Genomic DNA, 16516 nt, shown 5'->3' on the forward strand with positions numbered 1-16516 from the left:
ATCTCAGAGTGTTTGAATGACCGGCAGCACATCATTCACTGTCAGCTCCCCAGTGCTTCGTCTACCACCACACCTCAGCTTCTTAACTAGTGCCACCGTCCTTCAATAGACTGATATACATACACATCACTGTCATAGGGAAATCATCCCTTTATACTAGTCAAAGAAACTAGATGGATAGATATTGGCTTATATTAAAATTTACCCTTCCCAAAAAACTGAATAGTAATGGTTTATTTCTGGCTCTCTAACCTCTGGGCAAACTCATTTTCATATGTTTTTGACCTAGTTACGATAGAATTCAGGTTATTTTCTTTGCCTAAAATTTAGCCTGAGAATCAAGCATGAGGCAGGGAGGTTTTCTTTCTAAAGCTGCCCTTTTGCACATCTGTTAAACTCCGTGGTGAAAGAAGTTTTTAGATCCTTCGCTTAAGTGACAGTCGTCCGTATTTGAGTCATTCGCAGAAAGTTGTTATGTTAAAGTTTAGAAGCATCAACTAGCAACTAAATGGTTAGGTCTTCAGGAATAGTCTTAGATTATTGGTGCATTAATTTTTTAACTGGTCCAGAGGGAAGTTCATTCATTTATTACCTACTCGACTCTGGGTAGTTGGAAGTTGGAACTAGCATCATGGCAAGCAAATTATTTTATGAATGAAATATGAATTGGATCACTCACTTGTAACTACAGTTGTCAGATGAATGAGTTGAAAAATACTGTCAATTGTGATCTACTGTGAGAGGCAGAGATTTCTTTCTTATCTGACCCACAGTTTGTATCTTTGCGGATGTGTTGTCAGCATCATGTGAAATCTGATTCTTTTCTGGCTGCAGCACAACAAAACATCTCCTCAGTGTCTTTCTCAATATGAATTAAGCTTCTACCACAGTCTTCACATAAACACAATACGGTAAATTAGAACCTTGTTTGTGTCACAATTCACTCTGGGAAATGTAGGAAAGTGCTGGACTAGAGGCGAGTGTAGGGAAGCTAGGTACACAACAAAACGACAATCAATGATGTCCTGGAACAGCATTACGGCTGGTAATTCTCTATGAAACACAAAACATTGACATTTTTTTTTTTTCTAAAGATATACAGTATATTTTTTGTATTTAGCTTATACCAGATAGCTGTGTAAATGCTATCAACCCTCAAAATCCCACGCTCGTTGATAGTAAGTGTAGACTTTACCTCGCCAGGCTACGGAAAGCACAGTAGAAGGCGTATCAGGCTCAACAGAAGCAGGCTCCCCGCCAAGCAGAATCAGAAAGACAATAAAAACAACCTGACCACAGACTCCTCAGCTTTCACCATCAACATCTTCTCGTCTGTCCTCACCAGCTCAGGCTGTTTGTTGCCGTGGAGATTTCTGTGAAATGGGTTACAAGATTAAATAAATCAGCCACGTTGAAGCACAGGATGTGAAACTGCTGCCTGTCAAGCTGCGACTGTCACAAGTCGGCCTACATTGCCGCCGTTCTCCTACAAACTCTGCCAATTCCAGAGGCTTGAGTGCCACTGCCATTGTGATTTTAGAGAGCTCCACAGGGAAAAGAATGGAAGGTTGCACAAAGCCTCAAACATATGACCTTTTTCAAACATCTTGCCCATTATCAGTGCTGTAAAACAGCTGAAATCATTGCTGAAATGCCCTTTTGTGGCTACGTGTGTGCGCAGCCTTAGTTCACGCAATATGATTTTTATTTGCTGTTATTTTAAAAGTGATTCACACAAACAGCAGAACTGCTCTCTGAGGGATCTGGGTGGTCTGGGTTGGTTTCTTTCTTCATGGGAGCTTCTCGGTTGACTGTCTTTGGACCACTCAGGTAATTTGAGTGACTCCTAATTAATTGTTGCAGCATGGCAAATAGCAGTCCCCCCCGTCTTTACTCGCAGACCTCAGTTGGCGTCAGACCGACATTTAAAAAAAGGAAGAAAAGAAAAAGAAAATTGTAACAGTGAGTCAGTTTCAGGGTCAGGTACCAGGCCTCTGTCTCTGAGCCACTATTTTCATACTTCAGTGTCTGGGAAGCTGAATTGGAGCAATAAATGTTCATAGACGGTATGATGGATTTTCACGGCATTGTTAAGAATCGGTCCGAGCAGCTGGACAGAGCAGAGCCGTGTCGGGCTAAATGCAGAAACAGATGAAGCTGATGGAGGTGGATGCATGTCATATTTATCATAAAGATGCATCATCGTTCCAGTTCATTTAAACTCTCCTGTTTCTCCAGTTTTCACTGATTGACTAGAGAACATTAAAATGGCATCAACCTATTGTGAAGTATATTTCTGGAGGAGTATAGTCCAAAATGTTTTTCCTGCTCACAGCAAAATAAGCCTTTTATTATTTGGTCATCACAGTAGTTTCTCTTATGAAACCATAAAAATCTTATATAATCAGATTAAATATCACTATGCATACACAATATCCAATGATTTGTCATGCCAGCCCATGACTTATACATTTAATGAAACCTCCACAGCCATTTTTACTTACTTTAAAAACCTCTATTCTATATTTATAAAGATTTTATTCAGCATTTTCTTAAAGTCAGATGAAATATTACTACATATACACAATATCATACATAATTTATTATGCCAACCCACAAATTATACATATACTGAACAAGACCCGAGTGCGTTTTCCATACTGTTCATACCATGGTAACTATAACTTTAAATATTTCTGAGTGTATAAGGCCATTGTGGCCAATGTTGCAAATCATCACGGACTAGTGAAGCCCGTCATCCGAATCCACATGTATGCATAAATCGTCCATCCGCCACCCGAACAAATTATTTTCCACGATTTAAGAGATCTGCACCTGATCACGCACTACCATTATTTCTCAGTGGGATATTACGCCTGATGATATGGTAACATATTACACTGAAGTCATTAAAGTAAAAGTTGTAATTACTTTGGTAAAATGAAACTGAATGTCACTTCTCCTTTATGAACACAAACAATTTAAAAGCTCATAATAAGTGCAGCAGTGCAATCACAGAGTCTAATTCATGCCTCAGGAAAATCAATCTTAAAATATATTCACATTTTAAAGAAAGTCCTCAAACATATAATATTTCACCCACCCGCAGTCCTACAGCTGTTAATCAGAATGTTCATTTTTATGATTTGGTCCGCGGATAAACTGCAGTGCCCGTGGATATAACTGCGATCATCACTATCATGGATTATCATGGGTATTTATTATTATCTAATGTATTGATATTGAGATATAAAATCACATATACTAAGATAGAGGATTTTAGCTGTGTCACCCACTGCTATCCTAAATGATTCATCATGCCGACACACAAATCATTTACAAAAACTTCCACATTTCAATAATATGCCCTTTTAACCCTTCTAACTTTTTGAGCACTTTATTTTTTCACTCTAAAATAGCTTTTTAGAGGTATACTGGAACATTTTAGCAATAAAAGCCCTCAGCAGAAGTTACATAATTTAACCCTTTCAAAGACAGGGAGGAATGTGTTGGAATATGGCAGGTACCTGGTAATATTTCTGTTATTGATTCACAGGGTCTCATCTAACCCATGAGATTAAAGGGTACAGTTACAGGTCGCACATGCTTATATTTACACCTAAAAGTGATTATTTGACGTAATGAAACCGATTTTTCAGCAGATACTATGCTGTGGTCTTTTCCTTCATATGGGCATTTAAGCACAGCTTCTGTTTTTCTTTAATAAAGCACCAGCTTGAGTCACAGAGTCGGCAGGGATCGACCATCCTAGTTGCTGAGACGAGTTAAAGATCTTAAGCTGGGTGTCTCTGCTCTGCACCCAGTGGGCTTAAACATATATCACACTGGCAGTAGGCTGTTTGCTTTCAACCCCCATCTCTGCCTCCTTCCTCCCTCCCTGCCCTCAGCTGGACTGGCCACTGATCCCCTGTGTCTCTATCTCACAGTGAATCCCTTCTAGTCAGGGCCACGACGTTGAGTTTTCACAGTCAAACAGCACCCATGCTGGCTGAGAATTTCTTTGATCCCCAAAGAGCTTGTGTCTGACAGAGCTACTGGATTCAGTCCTTCCACCAGGTCAACGATGTGTACTTCATTTAAAACTAACAAACTGAAGGGGATAATCAATAGTTTAAAATAGGCAAATATCTGTTTTACCACTACAATAGCACACAATAGCAATTTGATGAGTATCCAGTTCATTAAAGTTTTTATTGCAGTTGTAAATACCAGGTGTCAGGTAGGTCTTCCTGGGAAAAATACTCTGAACTGAGCAGTGATACTTGCCAAGAAAAGTGCACCACCAACACAAACTCAAACCCTGCAACACACAATCCAAAGAAGATGACATTGTAGTGACCAATGTTTAATTAAGAAGTGATCTCAAGGAAGCTCTGTGTAAAAACACAACAAAAACATAGAACTGATCATTTTGCACTAACTGGAGATGGAATTTAACAAAAATGCAGCTTTCACATCAGAAATAGTTTGTCTGCAGCCACAAGTCAGACCTCCTGAGTTCACACTGCAGGGGATAAGATGGAAAAATATGCAGTGATTCTGAAGGAGGGCTGGTATGGGTGTGAAGACTGTGAACTGTCCTGCTGACCCCTGTGACTCCTTTGATCACTGGACCTTGGTGACAGTGCACCAATCCATGCCAAATTGCCATGTCACAACACAGCAGACCATCTATCAATCTAGATTTTCCCCAAAGAAACAACATTTATCTGTTGCAGATCTGAAATGCTTCAAGGAGGCAGTGACGACGCAGGCATGTGTGCATTTGTGACCCACTTTTATTGAGCTGAACTAATTTATTAATTGATTAATTGATAACAGATTAATGGTTTTAGTGCAGGGCTTCCAGCTGCTCAACTCTAACGATCTGCTGCTTTTTATTTGTTGTATATCGTTGTCCATTGAGTACACACACTTAAATTAAAATTTGTGTAAACAATTCAAAGACATCACCTTGAGAACTGGGGAAATTTTAAAGACTGAAAGATCAATAAACAATAACAATAATTAATTGAATCCTTTTGGTGTGGGAAAACATTTGAATTGGAAATTTAGGATAAGCAGTGGAGAGTTCATCATGCTCATTGGACTTCTCAGTGTTTCAAGTCTGTCTAAAAACAATACTTAAATGCTCATACGCACATCGAAAGAGTTTTCAATCATTCCTCCATTTCCTGAACAATTTCCATAAAAGTGATGGGGACAAAATCCACCATCCTGTTCCTGTGGAATGTGAAGTCTGGAGTCTGAATTAGATGAATCACATGGGTTTCTTCCAAACTTTGACTTTGTCTTTGTAGTACTTTTTAGTATTTACACTCTTAGATTCGGTGTCTTTGCTGATCTGTGGTGGAGGGATAGTAACTAAAAAAGAGGAATTAAGCACCAAAAAGATTGTACCTGTGGGAAGCTTGGGGAATATCCAACATTTAATATCTACAGTCAGGTGTAAGCAATGCTGCCACTAAACAGCAGTTCAAAGCTTTATATTTCACAAGCCAAGGTACAATGTACAGTAAGCAAATCAGTGAAATGAATGAGGGTTGGGATAGGCAGGAAGAACAGGAAGAACAAACATAGGGACTTAACTGTTTCAGTGCACATGTGCAAACATGCAGAGTCATAGTGGTCTGGTCTCGATCCCTGTTCTTTCATTCTCATTTGCAAGATGGTTGAAATCTTTTTTCTTTTTTTTTTTCTCAAATTAGTTACAAAATTCTGACGTTAATGTCCAAACCTCCTCAAAAACTCAGGCCAGAGTAACACAAAACAACATGATGTTGTAACCAGTGTAATGAGTGTAGTTGTGTAGAGTTGTGGTTCTTGATGTGTAATTCAAAAATGAGATTCACTTTAATTTACCAGGACAAACATTTTCTTCCTCCCTGTGTACAAGCAGGAAAGACGACTATACAGTTCAACAATAAATGAACAACAACAGACAACAACAGACAATAACAAACAACAGACTAGATCTTAATCAACTGTTTGTCTATTTGGGGCGTCCATGAAATTAAAACCTTTACAGAACTACTCTTCCCTGCTTGTGTGCCTGTAAGGCCTCCCTTTCATTCTTGTCAGTGTCACACATCAGGTTTTGGGAAATGATAAGTTGCCAGGTCCATCTGATCTGTCTGCATCTGGGTCCTTAACAATAAAAGACCCACATCAGGGCCAAAACATGGCTGTGATTTTTTTTTTTTTTTTTCAAATACACAAATGTAACTGGTGTCTGCTGTGAAACTCTGCGGACGTCTTTACATCGCGTTCTGCGTGAGAAAAATGCTTCAGAAAACAAACAGCACACAGCCCGAAGCAGTGGAAAATGTCTTTGTTTCTGTGTTTATGTGATGGTCTAATTTAAACTAAAACAGATCTCATTGGTACAAATTGCCCGTTAATTTGCTTGTGTGCAACACAGATGTGTGATTTCATAGTCCAATAAATTTGCCCACAAGAATCCCTCTAAAAAAATCGGATTAAATTCCACTTTGAAAATAGTTAATTCGCTTCTTCACATTACACATGCAGCATGTACGAATAAATGTAAAATTAAGTGACTCCTTTATGCTCCTGAGGGCGATCCAGGAATTCTGTGAATCAGCAGGGTGTATAAATCAAACTTAATTAGGCACCTGAGCAGGTATGATCTCTCTCTAGTAGTTTTAAGCCTGACAAAAGAAAGATGGGGGAGAACAACCAACACTTTTTCAGTGTTTGCCTGCAGGGCCCTTGGGAAGAATGTGTCTCCCACTAAAGCGTCACCTCTTAAAGAAAGCATATTACGTTACATACAAACATGTCATTTGTGGGACACTTGGGTGGAAATGTCTCCCTGGGGAGCAATCAGACTGACTCCAGCTTTTTAAAAAGTCTCCTCTCTCTGCCACTCCTCATTTTTCAGGCTTCTGAAATTAGTCGAAATCCTAGCTCGCCGTATTTGCCTTCCCCACACAGCTCAGTTACATTGATTAGAAATCAATTAACATTTTCCTGTTTTGAAAGTCTCTTTGTAATTCAACTCCACCGGAGATAAATCAGAGCTTGGAGCACTGTTAGCTTTGCAGGAAAGACTGTGCTGTACTTTTTATTTTCTTACTTTCTCTGCAGTTTAGGAACATCTAGAAATGAAACTAGTGCAGAATTATATTCGTCATCAAAGCAGTTCATTTCAGAATTTTATTGTCCCTAAGAAATTCTTTTGGCAGCAAGTAAAACCAATAAAAACACAATGAACAATTGCGCAGTACAGTCAAACAATGCAAAATACAGTACGGAATTTCATCCATGTGATTTAAAACTGCAACAAATAATAAGAATAAATTATTTGTTAGGCGATGTGGCTGTGTGCTTTCTGTTTTGTTTGAATTATGTTTCTTTCACAAAGAAAAATAAAAATTTGAAGCTGTTTCATCTAATTTCTGGAAACATGTGTCTCTGAGCAGAAGGCTGGATGTCTAATTCCCTGAAGGATAAATATGGCATTAATCTTTGGTTTTTGTGAAGAACACATGTTTTAGTACATCTATGAATACTTTCTGAAACAGCTCACAACTGTATACATACATATATATATATATATATATACACACACTTATATATATAGTTTTGTTTTGTAAAAAAAGGCTTGTTAATTTGCTAACTGATCACTGGTCTCATTATGTTACTCAAACACAAGGATGTACTGCATTTGTGAACTGTTTTCACCATCGGATTAATCCACATTTGATGCCCTAGCGAGTGTGTACGCTAACAGGACGGTGTGTGTGGGATTGAAACAAAATAAACCTCTGTGTGTGTTCATGGAAATGAAGGAAAATGTCACCCACTGCAACAGTGATGTGTTTTAATAGATTCTGGACAATAATGAAGCTCTGTGGCTTAGAGGAATAAGATATATCAGGCTTTGATTACACACACAATACTTGTTGGATACTGTTGTTGTTCCTCTTGGCGTTTTTTGGGGATTTGTTGACAATAAGAAAACTATAAATTATCACCACCTTATCTTATTGTGTGTATTCTTTGAGATCAGTTTTGAATTTTCCATAACATTTGTCAACTAAAAAACTGCAAGGAACACATTGCAATAAATAGCAAAAAACTCTGATGTGGTAAAAGTGATAACTGCTGTAAAATATAAACTTCAAAACACATTTGGACTGATCTCACTCCCGTTTTAATTTGTTCCCAGTATGTTTAAAATTAAGGTACATGCAAGCAAACTAAACTCAGTCTGCTAGCTCTGTGTTGTTGATTAGCCCAAACAGTTTCTCATCAGCCGTCAACCACCATCCTGACTGGACAAACTATTCCAAAGTTTAGGTGTTAAGCCAGGCTCTGGGAACATCCAGCAGCCACTGATTAGACCTGAGAGACTTTGGTTATCATCATTTGGAGACAACACATTTGGAAATCTACTCAGAGGCTTCAGCATGTAGCCTGAAGACCCAGACCTGGTCCAGCCTGTTTGTTTCAGCAACAGAAAGGGCATCTGCTCAGTGGGACTGAGGGTGACTGTATAAGGTTGCACCCTAACATTTACACACTTGGCACTGGCAACAAAGCAGCCATTCCTCTGGCAACCACCGCCGGTCATTAAGCATAATTTGTCTGGTATCCCTGTGTTGAAAATGCACAAAGGAGGGTGAGTAAAGCCAGCGTGAGGTTGTCTTCTGAGCTGTCATGTGGAGGAATGGTGGGGGCCCCATGCCGGGCGGCGGTGGTGGTGGGGCAGACAGCGACAGAGTGGCTGACTGGGGCAGCTCCCACAGGACTGTTTGGGGACAGCAGCAACCCGAGAGGGACACCACCCCCCTACTTTCCCTCCAAATCCCACCTACAACCACTGCACCACCCCCTCCCTGCAGTCGTGCGTCTGACGGTTAAAACAACAGCCCCTGTGGCCAGCCAGGCTCCATCTCCCCTGCTAGATTTACGCTTGATTCTCAGTTCCCACCACCCTCTACTACACCCTCCCCTCTGTCTCCTGCTCCATCGGCCAGGAACCTTCTCCTCTTCCTGACTTTCTTCCTCACCTTCTGCTCTTGTAAACAGCTTCTTCAACAAGACACCAACGTTTTGTCTATATAAGTTTTGCAGCTGACAAGTCGAAGCACTTCAGAGACACTGAATATCACCTGACATTTTGGACACTATCAGCATAATATTCTGCTCATTAACAAACATCTGCATTCGTCGCCTGTGATGATTATGACACACCACACGATCAGAGCTCAAAGTCTGCCTGGATCCACTTGGTTATTAGACACAACTGTCACAAGGCCCTCACCTGAACCAGTTTGACTTAATATAATTTGAACCTGGTCTTCCAAGGGTCCAGGGCTCATTAAGACATCTCAGCTACAGGCAGAAGTTACAGTGGCTGAGTTTTGCAAAGTCATAAACACTGTTTATAATTTTGAGTCAATGACAGTTGACACTTTTCTTGAGGTTTTCAATGTGTTTTAGCTGCAATTGTCAGCACCGTAGTGTTAGATGCACATATTGACTGTAATGTAGAATAGCTAGAAAACAATGTTTGTGTGAAATTGGGTTTCATCCACACTGGTGTTTCGCAATAAATCCTCACATCTAAATTACAAAATTACTTGTTTGTCAGTGCTTTTTGAAAGTGCTTTTTGTTTTGTTTAGTTTTAAGCATCTACAGCTGTATGGCTAAGTTTGGGGAAAGATCCAGTCTCATTGTTCAAAGAAACCAGTTGTTGACTGTTGGTAGGAGACAAAACATCAACTCCAGTCTCAAGTGTGCACCCCTCCATATACACTGAGTCTCTTCCTGTAACTTTCTGCCAGACTTCAAGAACATCCGACTACCTCCAGCTTTGCCACTGAACTTAACCATAAGTTGTTTAAGTTGTTTAAACAAATGATAATGTCTTGCAGTCCTAGAGGGGAAATTCTCCCTTTTTAAAATTTTTTTTTTATATCGTCTTCTTAAAGTTCACCGTCCTCACTGAAATACTGAATCAATAAAAACATTCGTGTCTGCTCTTTTTACTCCTTTTTCAGCATTTACCTCCATCATCCTGTGACAGACTTTTCCAGGCCTCTCCTCAAGTGCATGCAGTGAAAAGCGCCTGCCTGAACAAGATGTAGAAAGTGGCTGCACGGATGAACCAACGTCAACTGGTAAGGGCTGGTGTTAAATTAATTGACTGTTTGATTTCTGTGGGGTAAAACTCTCAAAGTCAACACTGACTCACATTATCATATCTCTGTTTCTGTTGTGAGACGAGTGTAAGTTTTGATTTTATTATAGGTCATAAACAGTGGCTGTTAAGCAAGGCAGCAAGGTAATTCCTGAGCCACTGCATTTAGACCCACAAATAACTTTCATTCATGATACAGTCATCCAGCGAATGTTCCCCCCCCCCCGTCCACATGCGAAAATGTATCTATTATCTATTATAAATTCATTGTTTGACTTACAATACCACACAAATGCAACAAAATCTGCCAACTCACAGGAGATAGCCGTGTACACAGGCATGTAATGAGAAATAAAAAGCGCAACCCCGGCCATAAACCTGTAAACTGACCATCATAAAACACAACCAGTATAAACACGAGTTAATCTTCTTTTTCCTTCTTCTGTGCGGTTGGATAGCACTTGGGATAATTTACTGTTCACAAACATGTGTCAGCCTAAAAGATGAAGGTTAACTAGCCTGAAAATAACATTTTGGGTAAACTGAACTAAATTAAAAAAAAAAAAAAAAAGTCTCACCATATGATTGTCTATCTGTAGCAGTCTGAAGCTCTGATGTGTCAGTTTTTAAACATGTCTGAGAAACTTTTAATCTAAACCAGCAGAGCTTCTGTTAAATAACAGGACTCAGGAAAAAAAAAGGAGAAAAAGAGAGGAAGAAAGAAAAAAAACTACCCTTGCCTCCCAGAAATGGTGTGAAATCCCGTCTGTCTCCACGTCTGTTTGAGTTCACAGCAACAACACAGTCACATGTTGAACCAACACGAGAGGCTGACTGAGGTGTGAATTGGAGGAAGTGTGAGGAGCTTATAGAGCCAATAAAGTGATTATAGGTTCCTTCCTATCAAGCCCACAGAGCTGCCTGACAGTTCCGTTCAGTTAAACAAACATGTTGATTTAGTCCTCACACAGACCTGCTACATGAGGCCTTTTTGATTCATTTCTCATTTGCTATAACCTGATTATTTGTTATTAATTCAGTCACTGAGTTTCTAAATTTCTGTTTTTTTTTTTTTTTCAATAGCTCAATCATTTGGTTTGTATGTAACAAAATAGTTATAAAAATACCCATCACAGTTTCCTACAACCGAAGGTGATGTCTTCAGATTGTTTCCTTTGTCTAATTAACATGCCAAAGCCCAATGATATTTTAGCTTGTTGGCATGTAATACAGAGAAAAACAGCAAATATGAGCAGCTGGAGCCTTGAAATCTTTGACATTGTTGCTTTAAAAAAAATGACAATTACTCTGGTCAAAACAGTTCATTTTTGTAGACTGACTATTTGATTAATTGGCCATTGGTTCCACTGTCTTATTCCTGTCTGGTGGATACGTGGAATATTTTTTTTAATGTGGCATGAAAGTGGTTGAGTGAATAAGCTTCACTCCAGAAATGTCACTATATCGTCACAGGGATTGTCCTTCAGAAAGCCATTTTTGGTTGGACGCTAGTATGGAATCATTCCTTCATTTTAACTTGACACAGAGCAGTGGCTGAGATGAAAGTGAGGAATGAAGTCATGTGTCTGTCACCCATTGCTCTGGCCACTGCTGGACCGCAGGCCAGCGAAAGTGACTGCCTGTCTGTCTAATTGCCTGCTTTGCCTCCTGGTTGTTTGACACGCTGAAGCCACGTGGAGGCTCGCTTGCGGTCTCACCCCGATCTGCTGCTGCTGGAGCTGTGGAGGTGAGCTGGGAAGCGCCTGGGTGGCAGGGCAACACACGGGGCCTCCCTGGCTGGCGCCTGTAATTTTACCTTCCCATTCATCAGCCAGAGATATTAATAATAACAGCACATCTGGATTCACTTTACTGTCTCGCGTTAACCCTTTCCACTGCAGCATTGACTGCTGCTGCAGTGGCTAGCGAGCCCCCCCGTCCCAACTCAAGTCTCATTCCTCTTGCTGTCAGTCTTCATTTCTCTGTCTCATCTTGTGCTGCAGTTTTTTCTTTTTTCAGCTTCATAGAGAGCCAGCAAGCTCACCTGAAAATCTTTGACATGTTTTTGTGTGAATATATATATATATATATACACCATGGTAGCTGCCTCTTGTGGGCATCGTGCTGCTGGACCTTGTGGACATTTTTGTCACAAAAAGTACCATAAAATTGCTGAATAATGTGTAGGTGTATAAATTTAGACCATAGCTAATGCAGAATCCATTGTTGTTACCTTACAAATATGTTCATAACAAAGTGCTATGTTTGTAATAAACTGCATCAGGGATCACTAAAAGCTCTGAAAATTTTTCCCTGTTTTTTTTTTTTTGTCCATGTAAATAGAGAAGGATCTTCATGTTGTTTTCCATGTGGAAAACCACTAAAGGCTGCAGTCATTGTGAAGACATACACTTCTGTTGTACTCGTCATTGGCTGCACTGTATTGCGGCTTATTTGCATAAAGTTGAATTCTTTGTTCTTTGTTGTCGCTCACACTGAGAGAAATAACAGCATCATGAGCATCAGCTGCTGCATGACGAAAAACAACATCGACATCAATTTGCTTCACATTAAGTTCTTGTCAGATCTTCGTGTGTGAACTCCCTCCGCTGACACTACCCAGCTGGCACCGGACGTCACTGCAATGTTAGAAAGACGTTGAACTCTAACGTCGGACAGACGTTAAAAAAATGTTTGCTAACTGACATTGTGACATTGAGCAGATGTTGAATTTTGGTCACCATACCTCATGACTAGAACGTCGGTATTTTCGCAAACAGTTTTCCATAGGTTTCCTGTGTCAAGATGGCGTTGGCATGAGACGTTTGGAAGACATTGGGTTTTGGTTACTATACAACACGACTTGAAACCAACAAAATATCAACGTCAGCTGTCATCGGTTTTCTACATCAAATTGATGTTGGCATTAGATGTTGTATTTGGTCACCCGACATGACAACCTTCCTTCAACCAAATATCAACGGCTAACGGCGGTGGTGGACAGCTGTGTGCCTTCTGGGTATTTTTGCTTTAGAATTGGAGGGGCTGCCTTCGAGGTGGGAAAGTATGCAGGATACTTCACACAGCTACTTACACCACTTTTCATGAGTACAACCAAGACCATGAATGCCTTTTGAAAAGAGAAACCATGCGCTGTTATTGCCGTTTGTACTATTCACTATTAAGAAATACAAAAGACACAGAGTGCTTGAAGAGACATCATGGAGTCAATGAGATGCAAGAGAAGGAGGCTACGACAGCCCGCTTTTTACAGCGCCTTCAGTTGTGTTTGATACAGGTGATACGCTACGCCAAACATTGTTTTAATTATACTGAATCCTAACTGGTCCTTTTCAGTGTGTCCACTTCGAGGCTGCCCCCAAAGGTTCTTATCCTCAGCTAATTCAGTGAAGAAAGAACCAATTAGCTGAGCCTTCCATTTGATTTTTATCACCATGCCAAATAATCCAAACGTGAGAACTGCAGTTTGTTTCATGTCCACATGAGACGATGGGGTGTAAAAACTCAGACATCAGCCTGGCTGTATGCCGCCGCTGCTACATGAGTGTCCGTAGACACCTCTGCATGGAGGCAGAGTAAATCACCCTGCTGAGCTGTCTATAGGTGGAGCCAGGGCCCTGCTACTGGCTGCCACGCTTGGCTCCACGCCTGTCGCCCCAGGACTCCCGCTGGTGGTAACAGGTGACAGAGGTCTGCTGTGTGTAGAGCTGACAGCCCCCTCACAACGCATAGAAACACTTGCTTCATTACCAGATCCCCCTCCCCAACTCCTAGCTGTGGAGCGAGAGACAGCGAGACAGACAGAAGGAGAGAGAGGCTTTACTACTTTTCTGTGGCACTAAACACGAGTTTGAGAGGAGGCAAAAAGCTCAGTGTGCATCACTCATCTGCTCATGAGTCAACACTCATGATGTCACAGGCTGCCTTGCCAGCCTCACACACAACTATACTGTATTACCAATTTTCGTATAAAAGACCTTATTTATTAAAAAAAGGGGAGAGTCGGCTCTTTTTCCATGCAGTGGACTGAGCTGTACCTCCCAGAGAGCCCTGACTGTTAAACCATCGTGCCACAAACAACCTGCTAAAAACACTTAGAGTATTTCTCCCATACAGAAATAAACACTGGCCAATTAGTGTTCTTATTTTTGGAACTATTTTAGCTGCCAGCGGAGTTGAAAATATAACCAACCAGACATGGCCTGACACGGAGGACTGCAATTTCAGTCCTCGACGTCTCCGTATGGACGTCCAGGAGCTGTTGGAGCTATCAAGGCTATACATCGGCCTCCAGGATAGTTTATGTCTCTGAAATGAATCCTCATGGTGGAACAATAGTGCCACTATTATCCAGCACAGAGAGAGATGAATTCACATGAGGATAGGCCATCTTGATTTATGAAGTGTGAATTAGGAGCTGAGAGTTTGAGACCAAGGTGGGGTCGGTGGGGGTGTTGCCTGGCACAAACAGCCGTCTGTGTTGTAGGAGCTAGAGACACCGCGACCTCCCGTCATCCCCCCACCACCACCACCACCACTACCACCACCACCCACCGCTACGCTCTTACTCCTGGTCTGTTCGCTCATTCACAGGAGCATCTGGCACGGCTGCAGCTTTGGCTTGTGATGATCTGTAAAAATCCAGCCAGATCACCATGTGGGGATCAACGCCTCAGCTTCAGCAGGACGTTGAAATGCGCGAAATGCCTCGCTGGCCACAGAGGACGCCTGCTGTGCGACTGTGCTGCTCGTCAGGCTTCATTTATATCACATGGCGGGTTGATGGAGTGCTGAATCATCCATCAAGACTGCAAGCATTTACTCTGATTCTAGTAAAATAAAGGCTGCTGACTTGGACTCTCTCTCTCTTTGGCCAACATGGCAAAGTAAGAGTGGGTGCGTGTTCCTGCGTACTTCTGAATATTAGTTTATGTCAGGGTTTGACCAGTACAAGCTCATGAGAACCCTATTGAGTTAAAGCTGACTGTAGTCAATATTGTAAATACCTGCACGTGGCCATTAATGGGGTTTACGTCTCTGGGGAAATAATTTCACAGTGACAAGAAACTCCAATCATTTTGGAAAAATAGCTCAAACATGGTCACAGCTGCGGCTGCAGATGAAATGTGGCCACAGGTATTGCCATGAGAATTGTCACTCACTGTGATGATGGAGATTTACTCTTAAAGAAAATTCCTCATTTCCTGTTTGTGAAGCTTCACCTTAGACTTCACTCTAGCTAAAGCTAGATTCAAGCAATATTAATGTCTTTATTCGTCCTCCGCTCTATTTAATCACAGCCGGGCTCCTACATACAAACAGTGCTTTAATGACTGTCTGTCAGTCAGAGTGTATGTGTGTGCGTCAGTGATGCAACCATTGGTTATATGCAGGGGATGCTGATGTGAAACTATAGGGCAAATTAAATTTAATATTAATTTAAGACCAATAATAAGTTAAGATATTAATGGGAAAACAAACCAATTATGGTCTTGACACTGACAAAGGCATTCGCTATCAGCGTCCATATATACATTACTGAACATCAGACCAGTGTTAAAAAATTGAATTGTTTTTATAGATGGGGGTGTGTTGCCTCAGAAACTTCAGAAATGATGAAAGTTTATCAGACAGAAAACCAATGCACAGTTTGTAATACTCAGGGATAAGGTTTTACAACTCTGGAAGATGGCAATCACAAGGTAAACAGAAATTCAGTATTCACATTACACACCTATGTACCACAGATGACCACTTGCATGTATTTGATTGGCTAGCGCAGCACCTTGCCAGATGACAGCACGTTGCTTTCTGGTAAAAGTTGAGCTAATGTCGGCCTGAACGTGGCCATAGGCCTTCACTTCCTGTTTGTCCGTTCTGCTTTTTCATCACAGTTAAATAATGTGCATGATCAAAATTTCTGGCATCAGTTGTGATCAAGGAAGTTTATATACTGTGTGTAAAATTTAATTCAGATCGACCTTGACAAAAAGTGTTTTTTCAATAAAATTCAAAATACTGGAAAAATTATTATAGCAGAAAGGAAAATTGGTTCGTACAATGAGCCAAAGACTCTGAGGGGGAAAAAGTTAAAAGAATAGTTCATAGTTCAGGAGTGATGAGCCAAAACATAAAAATACTTGTTACAGTGCCACCAGTTGACCAATTTCAGTACTTGTACTTTACATTGTGTAAGAGTTGAGTTTTTGAACCTTATGAACCATGTGATCGCTCTGGGACTTTAATTTTGAAATTTAGAAGAGGTCAAAATATTTCTCCTCCAGCTTCTCCTGGCGATATAT

Source organism: Seriola lalandi, unplaced genomic scaffold, assembly GCF_002814215.2.
Source record: "Seriola lalandi dorsalis isolate HSWRI2012SDOR001 ecotype SW California unplaced genomic scaffold, Sedor1 jcf7180002054322, whole genome shotgun sequence".
In the NCBI taxonomy this organism is placed as follows: Eukaryota; Metazoa; Chordata; class Actinopteri; order Carangiformes; family Carangidae; genus Seriola; species Seriola lalandi.